The following is a 20152-nucleotide window of genomic DNA, read 5'->3' as shown; positions in this document are numbered from 1 at the left end:
CCTTAGTTTGAGTGCTCTGCACTTTCTAATACAATAGTCAATTGTATGTGACTCTATCATGACCTTCAAAAGTTCCCATCTTATGGTTTTATCTGTTTCATCTAAAGTCTTTTCTAAATATTCGTCTATGCATTTCTCTATTGAGTTATACATTTCCAATATGATGGCCTCCTTTTAAATTTTTCAGTTCGAACAGTAGTTATGACTGCTTTATGATCCGTACCATATACAAATGTGTGTTTAGAGTCTATAACAAAGGGAAATTACTCAGTATTACAAAATATTTAGTCCAGCCGCCGTGCTGTAAAAGGTGTAGGCCTGGACCAGGTGAAATCCATTTCTTTCTTCACCGTGCACACCCCGCCAGGTATCAACGATCGGACAGTTGGCGATCCAGTCCCTCAAATTTTTTGTGGACATGTCGTCGTGTTTCTCTCCTGTCACAATATCAAGGGTATTGTTATGAACAACTTTGAAATCTCCACATATGATCGTGTGGTCTGCCTTTTCATCTTTAAGAACAGAGTAGATCTTATCAATGAAATCCAACTTATCATTTTTAACTACTGGACCATGTACATTAATTGCTACGTATGAAACATCATCTATACTGAAAGACAACCCAAGTATTCTCTCAGTTTTTATACATAATTCCACTGTTTTATACTTAAAGTGTTTATTCTAATATAATTTACCCATTGCTTTTGTTTGTCCCTTCACTATAAAAGAAATCCCCAGACCATTCTAAACTCCACTCACGTGCAGTAGTATTGGTGACATAAGTCTCTTGCAAAGAAATTATGTCATATTGTGTACATTTACTGAATATTGCTCTTCTTTTTAGTTTTTTGTTGAGGCCCCGACAATTAAGGGAGGCAATTCTTATTGACATCCAAAACAGTCAGACGCAAAACCAAACTCAAAGTCCTTTTACCAGTCCAAGTAGTTACCAATGGCTACCGAAACGTGTACACACCACTCACGCACCGACCTCTTTGTGCTCACAAGTTTCGGTAGTCACTGGCTCCTCATAATCAAAATAATCTACCGTGTCTTGCCTTCTTCTCGTGCCACTCTGTTTTCGAGATTTCACGCTCGGTGACCGAGCTGGCTCGTCGCTCACCTGCCTTTTATGTCTCCTCGTCTTGACACTTGGAGACCTTGTGTTCTGGCTTCGGGGTGAGCGTACTGAGGGGCGGGAGCGGTCAGGCTGCGGGAAAAAGAGTCCATATTTGTTTGCCTTACAGCACGCAGGGCGTGTGTCTCTGCCTGTGTCTCCGCCTGTGTGTTAGCGTTAGCCTCACGGATTGTCGCTTGAACATTGGTGTCGGGGGCGGGTTGATCTCCACCGGCTGTATTGCTCCCATCGTCTCCTTTTTTTTCTTTCTGGCCGTAATGATACAACGTAGGCCTCCAGTGCCCAACCTGAAAATCTTTGGGGAGAGGGTGAGGGGGGACATCAATGTAGACAAAACGTCTACCAGATTTAAACAAGGTCAACTTTCCTTCGTTGTTCCTATAACATTCTTCATAAAATTTTGAAAGAATGGCCACTCCCTCTAGTTTCTTAAACTCTTTTTCTATTTCACCATTGGACACTGACAACGGTATGTTGCCAATGATGACTATCACTGTGGAGGAGTCCTTGGTTCCTTTCGTCACCGTCAGGCTGACGCTGAGGATAGCTACACAAATTTTGTTTATTATGATGCCCTTAATAATTAGCTGGTTTCTTGCCTGAACCGTAGCAGGGTATATCCTCCACAGAAAAATATTCATCTTATTAATTTAAAAAAAGAAACTACTTCAGCTGACTTTTGAATGAATCAAAAGATTTAATTTCCCTTAAAGTATTTGGCAAAGCATTCCAAATCTTGGAGCCTCGGTATTCAAATGGCCATTGTTTTAAGTTTTAAATTACTGTAAAGGTTACTCACAGTAAAACAATTCAGTCATTTAGGAGATTTTTACCCTGTGTGCCACGCTCGACCCAGCTGACTTGGATACAATCTTCAAAGTTTTTCTGTCGTTTCTATGTCCTTCTTTTCTTTCTCTGTCTTTCTTTCTTTACTCTTCTTACCGTGACACTTGTATTTGGCGTCAGCAGTCTAGTGGTTCGGCAAGTGGACTTATGGTCGTGAGATTGTTGTCATGGTTGTGAGATTGTGGTCATGGTCGTGAGATTGTGGTCATGGTCGTGAGATTGTGGTCATGATCGTGAGATTGTGGTCATGGTCGTGAGATTGTGGTCATGGTCGTGAGATTGTGGTCATGGTCGTGAGATTGTGGTCATGGTCGTGAGATTGTGGTCAGGGTCGTGAGATTGTCGTTATGGTCGTGAGATAGTCGTTATGGTCGTGAGATTGTGGTCAGGGTCGTGAGATTGTGGGTCTAGTGGTTCGGCTAGTGTTCTCATGGTCGTGAGATTGTGGGTCTAGAGGTTCGAGACTTAGCTTATTCCGACGGTGTGTCCTTGGGACAGGAACTGTAGATGAATGTTCCCATTGCGCTTCATCCAGTCAGAGATGATGTCCGTTACTTACGTCTAGGGGTCTCCATACCGCTTGCCCACGCCCGCACACACTCACAGACACAGACACACACACACACACAGACACACTCACACATACACACACACACACACTCACAGACACACACACACACACACAGACACAGACACACACACACACACACACACACACACTCTCTCATTTACAGACAGGCACACACACACACACACACACACACACACACACACACACACACACAAAGAAGAGGGAAACAACAATACAACAGAACAGATGGACATCCCTTCTCATTGGTGAATCGATCCTATAACTTGTGTCTATAACACCAAACAGTGGAACCCCTACACCTCACACGCCAGTATGACTGATGATTATAGTCGGCCTTGAGAATGCTTGTCATGGGTTAGAGAAGCTAGCGGTTGGGGGGGGGGAGGGGTGGAGAGGGAGGGGTTGAGTGGTTGGAGGAAAGGTGAGTGAAGTGTTCTCGGCTGGACATGCTACCCGTAGCACACACACAGGCTCTGACCACTTTATAGTTCCCACAGGTGTCACAGAGGACAAACTTGTTAATCTGTCTTAAGCATTTTGTTGTGTCTGAGCTGCTTGACAGATGATAAACCAAAAGTGTCAAATACAATGAAACAAATATTTCAAAGATAATAAAACAAATATTTCAAAGAAAATGTTCCCGCAGAACCACAAGTGGTCAAATTTGTTGATCAGTCTGAAATATTCTTTTGTTCTTGAGGTAATTGAAACAAAATAAATTATGTATTCAAAGCTGAGCCCGCAGAACCATCGGTTTATGTGACAGAAAGAAAAAAGAGAAGTCGGAGCGAACGGTGAGCAGATTTGACCACAGATCAGAACCGCCAACTGTTCCCAAGTGGAGCAAGAACACCTCTGATGAGTCCTCCTTTAGTATTACAGCCCGCACAAGGCATGTTTGTATCTCTATAACTCATTTATCGCTGGGCTTATTTGTACTTGAAATTTTTATATGGCTTTGAAATGCTCTTGACTATAAAGAACTTTTCTTTTGCTGTTTAAAAATCGAAACCATTACTGATTCTGGCTCTTTGTATACTTTACAAAACCCACGCTGCTTCAATGTACACAATTTACAATAATTTACAGTACCAAGGTCAAGGCGTTATTTAAAAAACAAACAAACGATTTTACTCTATCGCTCGCATTTTTTCATCGCTACATGCATTTTCCGTAGTCCCCCCCCCCCCTCCCCGAAAAAAACTAAAACTTGTGTTTAAAATGTATATCTCGTAACGTCGTCGTTACTGTAAAACTGAATTTTCAGGTCACGCAACTTGTAATATTCCGAAAAGATCAAAGGAATTTGTTGCTTTGAATAAATTGCTCAACGGGTAGATTAAATCACGTGAAATTCCTCAGGGCAGTCAAAATCTAAAAGTCAGCTTTTTGTTGTTGATGTTTTAGGAATGTTGTTTTGGTGTTTTTTTTCAAGAACCTGTGGACTCGTGACAAGGAAGGGCACAAATCATACCTCAGATCTGAATCTCCAACTATTCACCGGCCAATCAATAACTTTATAAGACAGCGCGTCTAATTTACACTGTGCGTGTGAATCTATTTGTCTAATTCACACTGTACACGTAGATATATTTGTATAATTTACACTGTACACGTAGATATAAACCGTGACCTGAAAATCTGTTCCATATTATGACCGTGTTTTGCTGTGTGTGCGTTCGCTGTGTGTATGTTAGATTGTGTTAAGAGAAACAAACACATAATGTAAAAGCATAATCATAATGTTTTCCTGATCTTCCTATTTTCTGTTGTATTGTTTTCCAGCACTCAGTTCCAAGTTAATCAAGATGAACAAACACAGCTTCACCCTTCTGGTCACCCTGGCACTGATTGCCACAAACAGCGCAGCTTCGATGAGAAATGTGAAATGGTACAGATTTAACGCCCCTATCAACACGAGCTAGTAGGTTATTTAAGAGGTGAGACCTCCATCTCCGAAAGGACCAAGCCAAGTGGGAAATTTGTGCAAAGTGCTTTTCCCAGGGTCAAAACGTCGGACCGAGCTGATGCTGGAACCCTGAATGTGCAATCTCATAATTACGTAAGGGTTAACCTAACAACAAGACTACCAACGCCCCCACTTCTATCAGAATATTCTATACATGTCTAGATACATACAGCAGTGACTAAAGGAAGCCTAACCACAAGACTACCAACTACCCTCACTTCTATCACAAGATGATGCACAGATCTAGTTACATACAGTGGTGCTCAGAGCGGCCGTGTCAAAAAGCGTGGAGATACAATGTGGGACATAGCTATGGCAGGTTTTGGTTCACCTTGCTAGTTCTCTTGAAAAACTCTTAAATTAATGTTTGGTCCCATGAGTGTGCGCTAAACAAGATGAATTTTGCACTAAACAAAGAATAAAAACGTTTGCTTGCGTTGTCGAATTTTGTGTGACCATGTCACTTGTATCGCACCCCCCTCCCCCCAAATATTCACACACCGGCCACACCCTCCGAACATTGACAAATTGATCTCATTACCAGGGAAAACTTCTGAGAACCCCCCCCCCCCCCAATCCCCTCCTTTTCTCTTATCCACAATAATGCACACACACGCACGCACGCGCACACACACACACACACACACACACACACACACACACACACACACACACACGTGCAAACAAACATATACTTACAGAAACACACACACTCATACACATATACACTCACACACACGCACACACACATACACACACACAACATATATACAAACACACACACACACACAAACCGAGGTGAAGCAAAAGACCAAATGCTCACTCAGGCGACTTTCATCAACAAAGGTCACACTTGCCCGGTTGATGGAACAAAAAACCCTTGCCGTGACTATAGTGAATATGACAGCAGCCTTCAGATCATCAATGCAAGCCTGTGCCGAGGCGTCTTGTAGTGTAATAGTATTTTGGGTGTGGATTTTTTTCGTAACCATTAATTGTATTTTCTCTCATTTTTTTTCCATTTCTATTTTTATATTCATTTTTATGAATTAATATGACCCATGGAGTTCTTGGACTATGTTTTTGAGATATAAAATCCCCCCCAACCCCCCCCCCCAAAAAAAATTCCCAACAACAACAACAACAACAAGAAACCCCCAAATAAATAAAGAAGAAAACGAAAAATGCTAAAAGGGGGCTAATTATATTATTTTTCTGTCAGAGGAAAAAAATGGCAGTAGTTTCCTAGCGTTAACAAACATCTATGACGTCTATGGGCTGCCACACACTCCTGAGTCTTATTTCTTTTTCCACCAAAGGGTAACCAATAAACACTTTTACATCTGCTACTTGGAGCTATCTCTCAAAAGTGCTCTACACACAGAAATTTGTAAATCGTTTTGCTTTATCCATACATGATTGTTTTGTCTTGTAAAGTTTAGCTGCTGTTTTAGCCGTTTGCCATGAACGTGCAATAGCGTCCAAGACTGTCCAGGCTAAAGTAGCTCCTTTTCACCAGATCTATGGAGTGCGGAAAACGACGGGCGAGACAGGTGGTTTGTCCTACGTTTGCGCACCATGGTGTGAACTAGCGCACTCAAGTTTTCTGTCTCAACAAACAGCGCCGGCCATGACAGATCTTGGTCAATCTTGGTCTAGGACATTTTCCTTAAAATCTACGCCAGCCACTGGTGTATTGCACGACTCAAACTTGGCGACTTTGTCTTGCAATGACGTCACAAGAGGACGTCTATGACACAGGAGCACTCACCAGAGATGTTCTTGCTCCACTTAGAAATGGTTTTGCTATTCTGCTCTGTGGTTAAATCTGCACACAGCTCGCTCACACTTGTCATTTTACTGTCTCTCACATAAACCGATGGTTGTGCGGGCTCACCTTTGAAAAAATGTGTTTTATTTAGTTTCAAGTACCTCGCGAACAAAAGAGTTCTAGGCTACTCAACAAATTTGGCCACGTGTGGTTCTGCGGAGACACTTTCTTTGAAGAATGAGTTTTTAAAATTAAGTTTCAAGCAGCTCACGAACAACAAAATGCTTAAAAGACAAGTCAACATAAATATGTGTCCTCTGTGGTAACTATTAAGGGGTTAGTGCCTGTTTATGCTGGTCAGCGGTAGTAAATGTCAGAACTCTGTTTGTATTGACATATGTTCCTTCGTTGCAAGATTTAATATCTCATTTATTTACTCAAAGCAGATGCTGGTACAAGGCCGTTTGACCCCCCCCCCCCACTCAGGGTGTGAGATAGATAAAAGGACGGGTCTCTGGTACAAGCTATTCCAAAGGATCTGAATCGTCAGGTAATCATTCCCAGATCAAGTTGAACCTTACAGGTGAGATCTCTTAGTATCTTTTTCCCACACTTTATTCTCTGATTCCCGTTTGAGGAAGTTTTTTCAGTAGGCAGGTGTTGGCATAGGTAGGACGTCCTACTTCTTCACTTCCCCTTTTCCCTGCCACCTGTGTTGCACTACTAGTGTCTCCGGTGAGATTGTTCAACTCTACATTGCTGCGCCAAGTAGACCAACGCTTGACTCATCAGTAGAGTAGTTTTGTTTTTACCTCAAGTATCTCTGTCTGTCTACTGGGATGTTGCGTCCCATTCAAGCACTGTCGTAGCAGCCAGCCTCCCAAATGGTGTTACGTCTGTCGACATGGAAGAGGGGATGGGGGGGGGGGAGGGTTAGGAAACAAAAACAATACACTTCATAAAAAAAACAAAAACAAAGGAAAGAAAAAATCTGCTATGTGGTCTGGGGGAAATGAAAATTATATTTTGTTGTTGGAGCTGTGAAAAATAATGGGAGCACCAAAATGTTATTTTATAACATAACCTACCTTTTAGACTACTTAGTAATACTCACATGGAAGAAAAGGTGTAAAGACTCAAAGGGAGATATTTTTTTTACGCGATCAAGAATTGGTTCCTTTGTTTTGATCGCCAGTTTATTATTCCTTCTCCTTTGACTGTGTCTGTTGTTGAGCCACAGCGATGTTTACCAAAAGCCCGTTGTCTCTTTTCTTCCTGTTTTGGTAGAAACATGTTTGTAATGTGGACGCTTCTTTTGTAGACACTGAATACTTATTTTCCTATCCTACACGGAGTTGATTCAGCACTACACATCCGTTGAAATAAACCCTTGTATTTCACACGTGAAGTATAACTATAAAGGTAGTTCAAAAGTGAAATATCAGCTGTAATCAAAATTTGCATAAATTACTTCGCTCTCTATATTCTCCCTACACCCTTCAGCAAGTCAATACAGACTTGAATTAAAGTACTCCTGAACTGTTCAGTGTTATATCTGCTGTTCTTTACCCTCTATTAAAAAAACTACTCTGCGGAGCGCGCTCTCCATGGGCGGCCACATGACGTGCCAAACACCGGTCTCCCTGCCTCGCTAGAGTCGAGAGTACGCGCAATCTTTCCACATTGCCCTTTATTTTGTTCTACATTGAGTCAAATGGTGCGCCCCTTAGTGAACTGTGATTAGATCTATGCCAGAGTGCAATGACGTATCGAGGGCCGCAGGGTAAACTATGGTAAATCAGGTTTTGCAAATTGTACAGGAGAGACAATAAAAAACAAACAAACAACCAACGGATTTTCTTGAAGCGTTTTTGGTGGATAAACTTCCTTTTCATAAGGGAGCCTAATATCTGTCATGGCGTTTGCCGGCTTCCTTTAGAAAATGACGTTTATCCACCCGAAATGCTTAAAGAAAATCCTTTTTTTGGGTGTCTACTGTAAAATGTGAAAAACATGACTGACCATAGTTTACTTGGCGCCCCTCGGTATCATAATGCAATGTATCAGAATAGCAAACGACTCCTAGCCTGTGGTTTGTTTTGATTGCGAGGTTTAAAATCAGTGTCGAAGTCTCCACTATTCTAACCACACCATGACATTAAAATTAAGTTTCTTAATCTTTCACATTTTGAATCGTACGTTTTCTGCTTGGTTTTCTATGTATCCATGATTCTCCATTAATTTTTTTGCCCGGATGCTCTTACAAAGGTACATTACCCAGATCTTTCTCTGTCACCCATCTGTTTAGCTTCTCAAAGTAGGTTGCTCTGGGCCTACCCATGCCTCGTTTGCCTTCAAGTTTGCCAGTGAGAGCTATTCAGGTGCCCCAAATACTGCATTTGTCTTTTCCTGATTGTCTTTATCAGTGAGCGTCCTACGCGGGCTTCTTCAAGCACTACCTGATTTGATTTCATTTCCTTCCAATATTATTCTCAGCAGTCTCCTAAACTAAAAAACCATATTTCTGTTGCTTCTATTTCATTTTCACTGTCTTTAGTGATTGTCCAGCATTCGCAGCCATATAGAAGGAATGCTATACACAGCATTTCAGAACTTTCCTTTTGGTAGTCATTGAGACGTTTTATTTTTCAGGACTGTGCTAATTTTATTGAAATACATGTACCAGCATTTAATAAGCATAATAATACTGTTGTGTCTGTGGTTTCCAGTGTTCAGTCCCACGCCGATCAAGATGAACAAAACCATCTTCGTCCTTCTGGTCGTCCTTGCTCTGATTGCTGCTATCAACGCAGCTTCCATCTACTCGTGTATGGAAAGTTACAAGAGTAAATATTCCACCTGTTCCAACAGGTTTGGATCTTCCACCTGTAAACTGGCCCTGACCGGTTATGCCACGGCATGTCTCTTCTAGTGATGAGAGGTCTACCACATCCTTGGTCCCAACATTACGGGAAAAATAAAAGGCTTTTGATTTCTGAATAAACATAGCGCGCAAAAGCTTTCAGTGTGTTTTTTTTCTTCTTGAGATTGGTATAATGTGATTGTGTGTGCACGTGTATGTGTGGTGTTTGTGTTTATCTCTCTCTCTCTCGGTCTGCTCTCTCTCTCTCTCTCTCTCTCTCTCTCTCTCTCTCTCTCTCTCTCTCTCTCTCTCTCTCTCTCTCTCTCTCTGTCTCTCTCTGTCTGTCTCTCTGTCTGTCTCTCTCCCCCGTCTCTCTCCCCCTCTCTCTCCCCCTCTCTCTCTCTCTCTCTCTCTCTCTCTCTCTCTCTCTCTCTCTGTGGGAGGGGGGGTGAGTATGTGTATTTATTCCTGCAATGTGATGACAAAGATTCTCCTGAGACATTTCATGTGGAATAGAAGCAAACTTCTCAGGATATCTTTCCTGCATTTTCTTGGTCTTTGCATTGTAAACCAGGGTTAGGAGAACAAATGGAGTGTAGACTTTCCACTTTATCCCTGTACAAATGTCACAGTGTAGACTTTCCACTTTGTCTGTACAAATGTCACAGTGTAGACTTTCTACTTTGTCCCTGTACAAATGTCACAGTGTAGACTTTCTACTTTGTCCCTGTACAAATGTCACAGTGTAGACTTTCCACTTTGTCCCTGTACAAATGTCACAGTGTAGACTTTCCACTTTGTCCCTGTACAAATGTCACAACAGTCCCAAACTCTTACATTGAATCTTCCAAAGGATGATTTAGCTTTGTTTGTACATACAGCTATATATGTGTCGGTAAGGGGGTTTGTAAAAAAGCTACACTCCACACTGACCAACATAGAGGTTGTCTGAAAAAAATGAAGGAGAAAGAGCATAAGTGCAAGTATATATATATATATATATATATATATATATATATATATATATATATATATATATATTTATATCACTATCTTAACAGGGCAAAACAGGGCAATGAAGATGACTTCACACTCACTGAGCTCAACAGGGCAATGAAGAAACTGAAGCCTCGCAAATCCCCAGGACCAGATAAGATCCACAATCAAATGCTTATCAACCTCAGTCCCGTTGGTAAGGGTTATATTCTCCAGCTGATCAACAAGACGTGAAATGAAAACACCATCCCCAGAGCATGGAGAAACGCCATCATCACATCCATTCTCAACAAAGAGAAAACCTGCTGAAGAAATGAAAAGCTATCGACCAATTTCACTCACATCATGCTTCGGGAAACTGGCAGAGAGAATGGTCAACCACCGTCTATTCTGGTGGTTGGATACAACCGGTGCCCTGGACAGCAACCAAGCAGGATTTCGTGCGGGCCAGCGAACAGATGACCAGCTCTTCAGGTTCAGTCAAAAAGTCCTCGATGGCTTCCAGGAAAAGAAGCACACAGTTGCAGTTTTCGTTGATCTCCAGAAAGCTTACGACAGAGTATGGAGAAAAGGCCTCCTGTGGAAAATTACACAGACGGGAATCCACAGGAAACTCTACAGATGGGTGAAGACCTTCCTTACAGACAGGGCAATCCAGACCAGGATTAACAATTGTGTGTCATCCAAAGCTGTACTGGAGGAGGGCCTACCCCAGGGTTTCTCTCTGAGCTGCACACTTTTCCTTGTTTACCCCAACGACCTGCCTGAGATACTGAAATCGGAGAAGGCCCTATATGCCGACGACCTAGCCATCTGGCATACAGGTAAACAAGCTGGCATCAGTGCACGGTCTATAAATGAGGATCTAGATAGATTCAACAACTACTGCTGCAAGTGGAAACTAAAAGCAAATTGCACCAAGACAATCTACACCGTCTTTACAAAAAGCCACAAAGTTGAAAAGCAAAACCTCACCATCTCACTTGCAGGAAACAAACTAGAAAAAGTTGAAAACCCGACCTACCTTTGGATCGAGCTGGACAGACAGTTTTCATGCAAAAACCATATCTGGAACCTGAAGACCAAGGCCAACAAGAGACTTAACCTTCTCAGACGACTGGCTAGCACTTCATGGGGAGCAGACAAGGATGCACTCAGACAGCTATATGTTGGCTATGTACGCTCTGCCAAGGAATATAACCTAACCATACAGACAATCTGCAGCAAACCAACTCAGATGTCTCGGGACAAAATCTAGAATCAAGCTGTATGATTTATCTCCGGAGCTTTGAGATCCACTTCAACTGCAGCTTGTGAAATCCATACGAACCTGGAACCCTTGGACTTGCGGAGAGAGGCAGCAGTTGTGGAGTGAGCGCTACAAAAGACTAGAGAAAAACCACCCAAACAGGGAAAAATACTTGACACAGCAACCGAACTAGCAGAAAAACACCATCTTCTATGAAACAGAGAAATGCTGAAACCCATAAGACCAGAACTCCCCCCCCCAAAAAAACCCCCACATCAACATCAAGAACGCCAACATCAAAACTTCCCTCTTTTAGACAGTGAAAAAGGAATGTGACCCAGTAGAACTGAAGACAACAGCTATCAAGACAATTGACTCCTTCCCTAGTGATTCAGTTCATATTTTCACAGACGGGTCAGCCTTCAAGGGAACTATAAATGCAGGCTTTGGGGTAAGAATTGAACATCCTGACAAAACATGTGAAGAGCTATTTGATGCATGTGGTACTTCTTGTACAACTTACGAGGCTGAGGCCATCGCCATTGAAGCAGCAATCCTCCACCTGACCAACAGTTTCATAATACATCCAAACAAAATCAAGGACACTATTACCTTCACAGACAGAAAGTCAGTACTCCAAGCTTTGGAAAACTTGAATTTCGAAAGCCCAGCCTGCCTATCCGTGGCTCAAGCAATCAACACCTTCATACAGACCTATACCGTCGACCTGACACTACAGTGGATACCTGGCCACAGCAACATCCCAGGAAACGACAGAGCAGACACCTTTGCCAAGAAGGGAGCATCACAAACACAACCACATAACCCAGTATCACAACAGACAGCCAAGAATATCATCAAATGCAACACCAGGGAACAGTGGCTGAATGGATGGGCAATGGGCAAAACTGGAAGATCCGTATTTGCACACATGACTGCTCCCAATTCAAAAAATGCACTAAATGCTGAAAGTGCTCACCACAATGGAGACAAAACAGGTGGAAGAAGGAAAATACGCCCCCAAACTACAGAAGCATGGACTCACCAAGAATGTGTTCGTTCCGCAAGGAAGCAAGGTTACCAACAGAAAGAAAGCGAACGAAGCCATGGAAGACCAGTGCTGAGGCACATGGGAGGTAGCTGAAGACTTAAAGGGCTTTGAGAGATTCTTCCCCATCCCAACTGCGGAAAAACCAGACTTGGTGTTGTGGGAAGAAAAAGAGAAAGAGGTGCACCTGGTGGAGCTCACGGTGCCCCTGGAGAATAATATCTGTGCCGCACATCAGCGGAAAGAAAACCGATACGAGGCACTCGTCGAACAATGTGAGGAGGCAGGATGGAAAGCAACCCATTTTCCGGTAGAGGTAGGATGCAGAGGTTTCGTAGCAACAAGCGTCCGTAAGTGGATGAGAGTGGCAGGACTTACTGCAAAAAAAAGTAACGAGCTAATAAATTCCCTTCAGGAGACAGTAGAGAAAGCCAGTCACTGGATCTGGTTGAAGCGAGAGGACGCAGGCTGGAATGAATCCTAGGAGCTGACAGCAGAGGAAAACAGTCGAAGTAGCATGGAGACCTCACATCGGTGAGGGGGCTCGGTGCGTCAGAAAAGCTGTAGAGAGGAAGAGCCCGAAACAGCGACCATTCTCTCCTGAGGATCTCCATGCTAGAGTCCGGGATACGGAGCTTTTGTCTGTGAGCAGTGCATACGGCTGTTTTAGACTACGTACTTAAGTAGAAGAGAACTAGTCATGATCTTTCGCCTGCAAACACAACACATCCCACTGAATTCCTACCTAAATAGTATCCGCAAAGGTACCCTACCCGATTGCCAGTTGTGTGACCGCCTCTTTACCTGCCCTGCACTTTGCGACCTGCGTAGCACCTACCTACCTACCTACCTGCTTGCCCAAACATCGGAAATGCTTTATACAGCGACAAAACACAGCTGATAAAAACCTATACATTCTTTGCCATATCGACAGACCGAAGGGCTAGAACCCAGATGGCCGCTGGATCGGAAAAGTAAAGTAAAGATAAAGTAATGGGGTTTGTGCACAAAGTACAAGATATTTCAAGCCTCTTACATTTTATATTTTATTTCTTGTAATGTGGTTGCTTTTAAGCACAAGGGAGCTATCCCGAAAAATGCTGTGTAGACAAAATTGAAGGTAACGTTTTTATGCCCCATGTTCAGTTTCATTAAACGACAAGGAGAGTTGCCTCTATAACCAAACAAATATACACACCAGTGAAACCAAATTTCTTCTATGGGTAGGGCAATGCCCACTTTTGGTGTACGTCAAGAATTCAGGAAACCCCCGAAATCTGAGTTAGCCCGTTTGTTCTTAAAAGCGACTATTTGATTTCAGGAAAAGAGGACGATTGGGGGGGGGGGGGGGGGGGAAGGTTGCTTATCTCCAGGGAAAGGTTGGAAGAGATCTGAAGTCTGTGCTGTGTGTAGAGTGAATCTAAATTTTCACATTGACATACTTTTGAAAGCAGATTCCCACAGATCTGCACGTGGATTCTTCATGAGCAAGTCATGCACGATAGTCGCAAACAACAGTTTACAGACTATGTGCTATTACGAAGGGCCGATCTACCGCATCACAGAGGCAGGTTCCAAATAGCCAAAGACAAACACTTCAATTCGAATTTTCAGTAAATGGCTACCCTTTGTGAGAACACAACTACTGCAGAATTTAATACAGGCCTACTCGTATTATTTGAATAAACCTGTTGAGAAATCTAAATCAAATGGTTCTGACTTCTCATGTGATTACTAACACATCATCCAGCACAACGTGCCTAAATTTTAAAAAATTCAATGGCAACAAGGCTAGAGGGCGACCGAGAAAGACCCGGATAGATGGAGTCAGGGAAACACTAACAACTCACGGCATCCGCCTGACCCAAGCTCTCCGGCTGGTGGTAGAGAGACGTCTATTTCTTCCCGCGACACCCAAAAGGGTATAAGCGGCGGATAAAAGTAAAGTAAAGTAAGAGAAATCTAAATGTATTCACAATGTGAAGTTTACACAGCAAACGAAAAGATAGAAAACTCACACCCAGATTGGCTGAGTAGTTTATTTGTTCTGTCTGGGTCTGCCCTTTTCATAGTGTGAATTTAAATAAAAAGTCACGTGGTCTCTGTTAGACGGGCTCTGACTCGTCACAAATGTAACAGTATAAAACAGGTGAGGGCCTCACTGGCCACCTCACTGCGACAACATATACTTAAGATTCTGCGGAACAAAACGCGTGGGACAGAGGAGACCGACTTTTCCAATTCGACCGCAGTAAGTATAGATCTACTCCAACATTTACAATCAACAATCCATTTCTAGAGACATCTGCTGTCTGTGTGGGGTTTGTTCTCTTTATTTTTCCCCACGTCCTGATTTCGTTGCCGACATTTTAGGGTACGTTAAAAGGTTTTGACATGGTGCAGATTGTTATGTTTCAAGAAAAAACAACAACAAGAAACGGAGGAATTGTTTAGTCGGTGATGATGATGATGATAATATGATGATGATGATGATGATGATGATGATGATGATGATGATGATGGAATTTTTAGCTTCTTTAGCCTCTCTTACATTTATTTCATAGCATAGGAACCCCCTAAAGCCTTATTTTTTCTCATACCGGGTATGTTTTTCACCATCATTTCCTCATAAAGTTTATCTTTTATTTTTCTCTATCCCCCGTTTTCTCAAACGCCGTTCTTCTATAGAACTTTTAAAATAACTCCACCAGTTTTTATCCAATGCTCATGAATTTTCTCAGAATGAAGAAAGGATGTAATCCTAAAATTTTGTGTGATGAATTTTTGATATATGGAATAGTTTTGTGTTGGTGATGTCTGGAGTGTGGATTTTAACGGATTTTTTGCAAACTTGAATACTACCTCAGGAAAAAAAATTCATTAAATTTTTCTAGTTCGTTTAGGAAAGATTCATCACATGCACACAGATTTGTAGATCTATTGTTTGCTAAGATGCAAGCAAAAAAACAAAACAAAACAAAAACAACACCCCAATTTATTTCCATGAAAAATAAGAGCGGTATTAATTACGTCAACAAAATCCAAAATGGCCGCCGTATCCATGGAAACTAAACTTTTTTCTTAAATTTAATTGCGGATTTTAAAACTCCCTACTATGCATATTATGCGTGTGAAATTTGGTAAAGTTTGTTCCTCAAGTATGAGAGATAGCCTTCAGCAATAGCCCCTCCTCTTAACATTTAATAAAAACGCAAAGTATCTTTTCGGCGTGTTGGAAATGTTTCAAGAAACCAGTTACATGGTTCAAACATAGCACCGTTGATATCCACGAGAGGCAAGACAGGGCTGCAAGTTTCCTAATGATGGATCAGCTAGCGTGAACGTGCGGGCTGGGTATACATGACGTGTGACATTTACTTTAGGTGTATAGCTTCAGCGGTCTACCTTTTCTTCTTTCTCCTTCACTGTTTCCCCCTGATACAGAAGTCCGCGGCTGAAACGAGGCCGTTCTCTCGGAAAACGAGCAAACACAGGTGATGTACGTGTGAAGCAAGCTGCTGTAGGGTGTACATTTTCCAGGACGGGGATTAGAAGAGATGGCATTTTAGAAACCAGGGAAAACGAAGGTGTATATCTTTGACATAAATGGCACGGAGAGTTCTTTACAAGTATCTGTCTCTTTTCCTTTATAAGTATCTATCTCTTTTCCTTTATAAGTATTTATCTCTTTCTCCTTCTCTTTCTCTCTCTCTTTCTCTGACTCTGCCTCTGTCTGTCTATCTGTCTGTCTGTCTGTCTGTCTGTCTGTCTGTCTGTCTGTCTGTCTGTCTGTCTGTCTGTCTGTCTGTCTGTCTGTCTCTCTCTCTCTCTCTCTCTCTCTCTCGCCGGGGTGGTTGGTGGACAACATTTGTAAGTCCGGTTTCTCTCTACCTGTCTCACTAACCCCCCCCCCCCCAGCAGACATCATCATCATCATCATCATCCTCCTCCTCCTCCTCCTCCTCCTCCTCCTCCTCATCCTCCTCCTCCTCCTCCTCCTCCTCTTCATCATCATCATCATCATCATCATCATCATCATCATCATCATCATCATCCTCATCATCTTCCAGTGCCAGATCTGCGACAAACATCGGCGATCAAGGTTCTCCATTCATTCCTTTTCTCGGATGCTCTTAAAAAAAGCTACGTTTCCCTGATCTTTCCCCCTTACCCATTTGTTTAGGTTCTCTAATTAGGTTGCTCTGGGCCTACTCCTGCCTCGTTTGCCTTCAATTTTGCCAGTGAGAGCTAGATGTTCAAGACCCTTATGTCTATCCAGATGTCCACAAAAACTGCATTTGTCGTTTCCTAACTGTTTTTAACATTGACCGTCCCACGTGGGCTTCATCAAGCACTACCTTATTTTATTTCTTTTCCTTCCACATATTACGCAATTGTGTCCATGGGGCTTCTCTTTACTCAAACTTTCTCTTGTCACCCTACCCCGCCCCCCCACCCTTCTCTCTCTAACTCCCCCTGCCTCTCTTTCTCCCCTACCCCTTTTCTATTTCTCCCTTTCTCTCTCTCTTTCTCTATCTTTCTACATACCTTTCTGTGATTGTCTTTCTATTTTTTATTCATCCCTGAAACTTTAGGCATGTGTAAAACAAAATAATGACAACTGGAATGTTCTCTGTTTGCCAAAGCCGAGACTGCCTGGACATGCGCATAATCCGCCTCCTAACAGGCAATACGTTGTGGCATGCCCGTGTTCTTTTTCTTCTTCTCTGTCTTGTTATTTTTAAAAACCTCCACAAAACTCATAACATCACAAGGTGAGACAGGCAGAGAAATGAAAAAGTAAGAGCAGCTATCGGCACTGAGTCCTGCCTGCATTACATAGACAGAGAATAAAATGGTTTGGCCACCTGTTACGTATGTCACCTGACCAGCCAGCCTCCAGAGCCTACAACAGCAAGCACTCAGGCTATAAGGGAAAAGGAAGGCCACACAAAAGTTGGATCGAGGGTGTCAAGGAAACCCTGAAAAAACATAACATCACAACTGAAAGAGCTGCAGAGCTGGCCTACCATTGAAAACTGCATCTCCCTTCGACGCAACAGTGGATGAAAAGTAAAATAAAAATAAGAGTAAAAATTAAAGTAGCTCCATTTTTACAACGATCCATCAAGAGGCTTCAGCTTGAGTCCATCTTGATAACCATGTGTCAGGAACGTTTACCTTCGGAAGTTGAGAGAGACGAGAAGACCCCATATGTAATGCAAACTATTCAAAGCAACAATCGAAGAACCATTCAAAACAGCGTCGCTCGGTAAAGGAATTTTAATAGAGTTAGGAAACACCAGAGAAATCTGAGATTCACTGATCGTATGACACTTTGCACTGGAAATGAATATGAAACGGAATTCGACATCAAAATCATAATTAAGGGAATAGCACAGTGGGAGTTAACATCCAGAGAGATAAAACCAAATACGTGACCAACATCAACAGTGACACAAAAAAGGAAAGAAAAATCAAACAATGAACAATGCCCCCACCCCCAAAAAACCCCCAACCCAACAAAACAAGCAAAACAAAACAAAAACAAAACAAAACACAAAAAGCAACAAAAACAACCGCTGTGCAGAAAGCAATGACATCTAGAAAGTGACAGAATCTAAACACTGGAGCCAACAGTGAGTGAGCGGAGAGAGAACACAATCTCGTGTGAGTAGAAGGATACATGCGACTAGGAAATACTTCGGAAGATACAGGGAAATAGTTTTACAAATCAAAATCTGCCGACAGAAAGACAAGTGAAGTTTTTCAAGCAATGCCTTGACCAAGCAATAAGCTATTGGAGTCAACCCTGGCTAATTATCAGAAAATTCGTTTTAGAAATTAAGAACAAAGTAGAGAGCATTGGCAAGGAAAATACTGAGTAGAAGAGTCCACGATGAAATAAAGCACACACAAATACGACAGAACATGCAGTGGTAGGCATACTCAACTCTATAATGCATAAAAATCAAAATGGGTCTGTCATGTCGGTAGAAATAAAGGAAAAAAGATGGACAAAAAGATGGACAAAAAGATGCTCTGAATGGAAACGAAGAACAGGAAAACGACCAAGAGGAAGAGCAGAACGAAGGTGGCGGAGGACATTAAGGAGCGGACGGGAACAACGTGGACACGGAGAACAGTAGACAGAACAGGGTGGAGATCATTGGTAGAGGACTTTTTTTTTGTTGGTAAGTGTCTTATGGTGCTCACAACTGCAAAAGGTCATATGAGCGCGCGGGACGCATTAATCATTTTCAGTTGGTAGGAAATTTGAATTTTGCCTGGGTGGCGTCCGAAGCCTACTCTTATTGATTTTAGACCATCAAGGGTTCTTTAACGAGCGCAACTTGCCCACGGGTCCTCCGTGATTTTTCACCCTTGTCTGAGAAGGCTAGGTATAGATCTTTCCTACCAGAAGATCAGGCGTGTGGCTGAAAGACAGCAGTAAGAAGAAGCCAAGGAGTAGCAGTAGAAAGGCTGTAGAAAGAGTCAGGCGCCCAGAGCAAGGGGACAAAGGAGGTGAGGGGGTGGAGGCAGAAAAAGGAGACAAAAGCAGACGACAGAACAATGCTAGAGGGCAGGATAGGAGGTGAAACGAGACAATTTTAGAGAACAAAATTTTTCCGTCGCTATCCGGATTTGAACCCGGGACCTTTGAGTGAGAGGCGAACAGCTTAGCCTGTAGGCCACGAGATTCCCTCCTGCTAGAGGACTACATCTTACAGTGGACGGACAAAAACCTAGGGGAAAACAAGAAAAAAAAAGAGTGCTTCTTTGCTCCCCCGTCTACACCAACGTATATTATTTAAGAGACGGGCTGCTTTGACCCTCCTTACAGGGCCACCCACAACTGATAGAGATACACTGTCCCGGCAAATAGACCGAGATACTCGGTAAATGTAGGAAAATACAATGTACTAAGGCTACTTACAACGACACGAGACCATTGTGAAAGGGGTGCTTGAAGGAAGGATGATGTGTGTTAGAATCTTCACACAAGACAAACCCTGCTGAATGAAATAAAATGTAAATAAATACAATACTATGGCCACGAGACCATTGTGCATGAAGGAAGGAAGGATGTGGGGCAGGAGAGTCAGAGGAAGGCAAAGAATAACATGGATGGACAACATAAAAACATGGACAGGCCTGGATATGGCAGAATGTGCACCGGTAGCTCGCAACCTTGAAGGATGGAGGGTCATTACACGTCAACTCCTGAGTCAGAGATGGCACCTCCAGGTATCCAGGTATCCAGGTATCCAGGTATCCAGGTACTCGGTACATATTCTCCCTGGCGTCGGTGGCCTGGTGGTTAGGCTTCCAAACTCGTAATCCTGAGGTTGCGGGGTCGTGGGTTCGAGCCGCGGGCCCGACGTTGTGTCCTTGGGAAAGGCACTTTACACACATTTTAATTTTCCTCACTTCACCCAGGTGGGAATTGGTACCCGGCCATAGACAGCGAATGATATTGTCAGTATGTTAACGTTTTAGCGCCTATAAATAGCCGCTTACACTGTATGCTTCCCAGGAAGTTGAGGTTGTTTCAGAATATTCTTAGGTCTGCTTGGGTAATAGTATAGATTGTGAAGCGCATAGAACTTGCTGCTGAGCGGGGATTTTCGCTATACAAATGCTATCAATCTATCTATCTATCTATCTATCTATATATCT

This window comes from Aplysia californica, unplaced genomic scaffold, assembly GCF_000002075.1.
Source record: "Aplysia californica isolate F4 #8 unplaced genomic scaffold, AplCal3.0 scaffold00178, whole genome shotgun sequence".
In the NCBI taxonomy this organism is placed as follows: Eukaryota; Metazoa; Mollusca; class Gastropoda; order Aplysiida; family Aplysiidae; genus Aplysia; species Aplysia californica.
The sequence above is the reverse complement of the archived record's forward strand: the minus strand, read 5'-3'. Positions refer to the sequence as shown.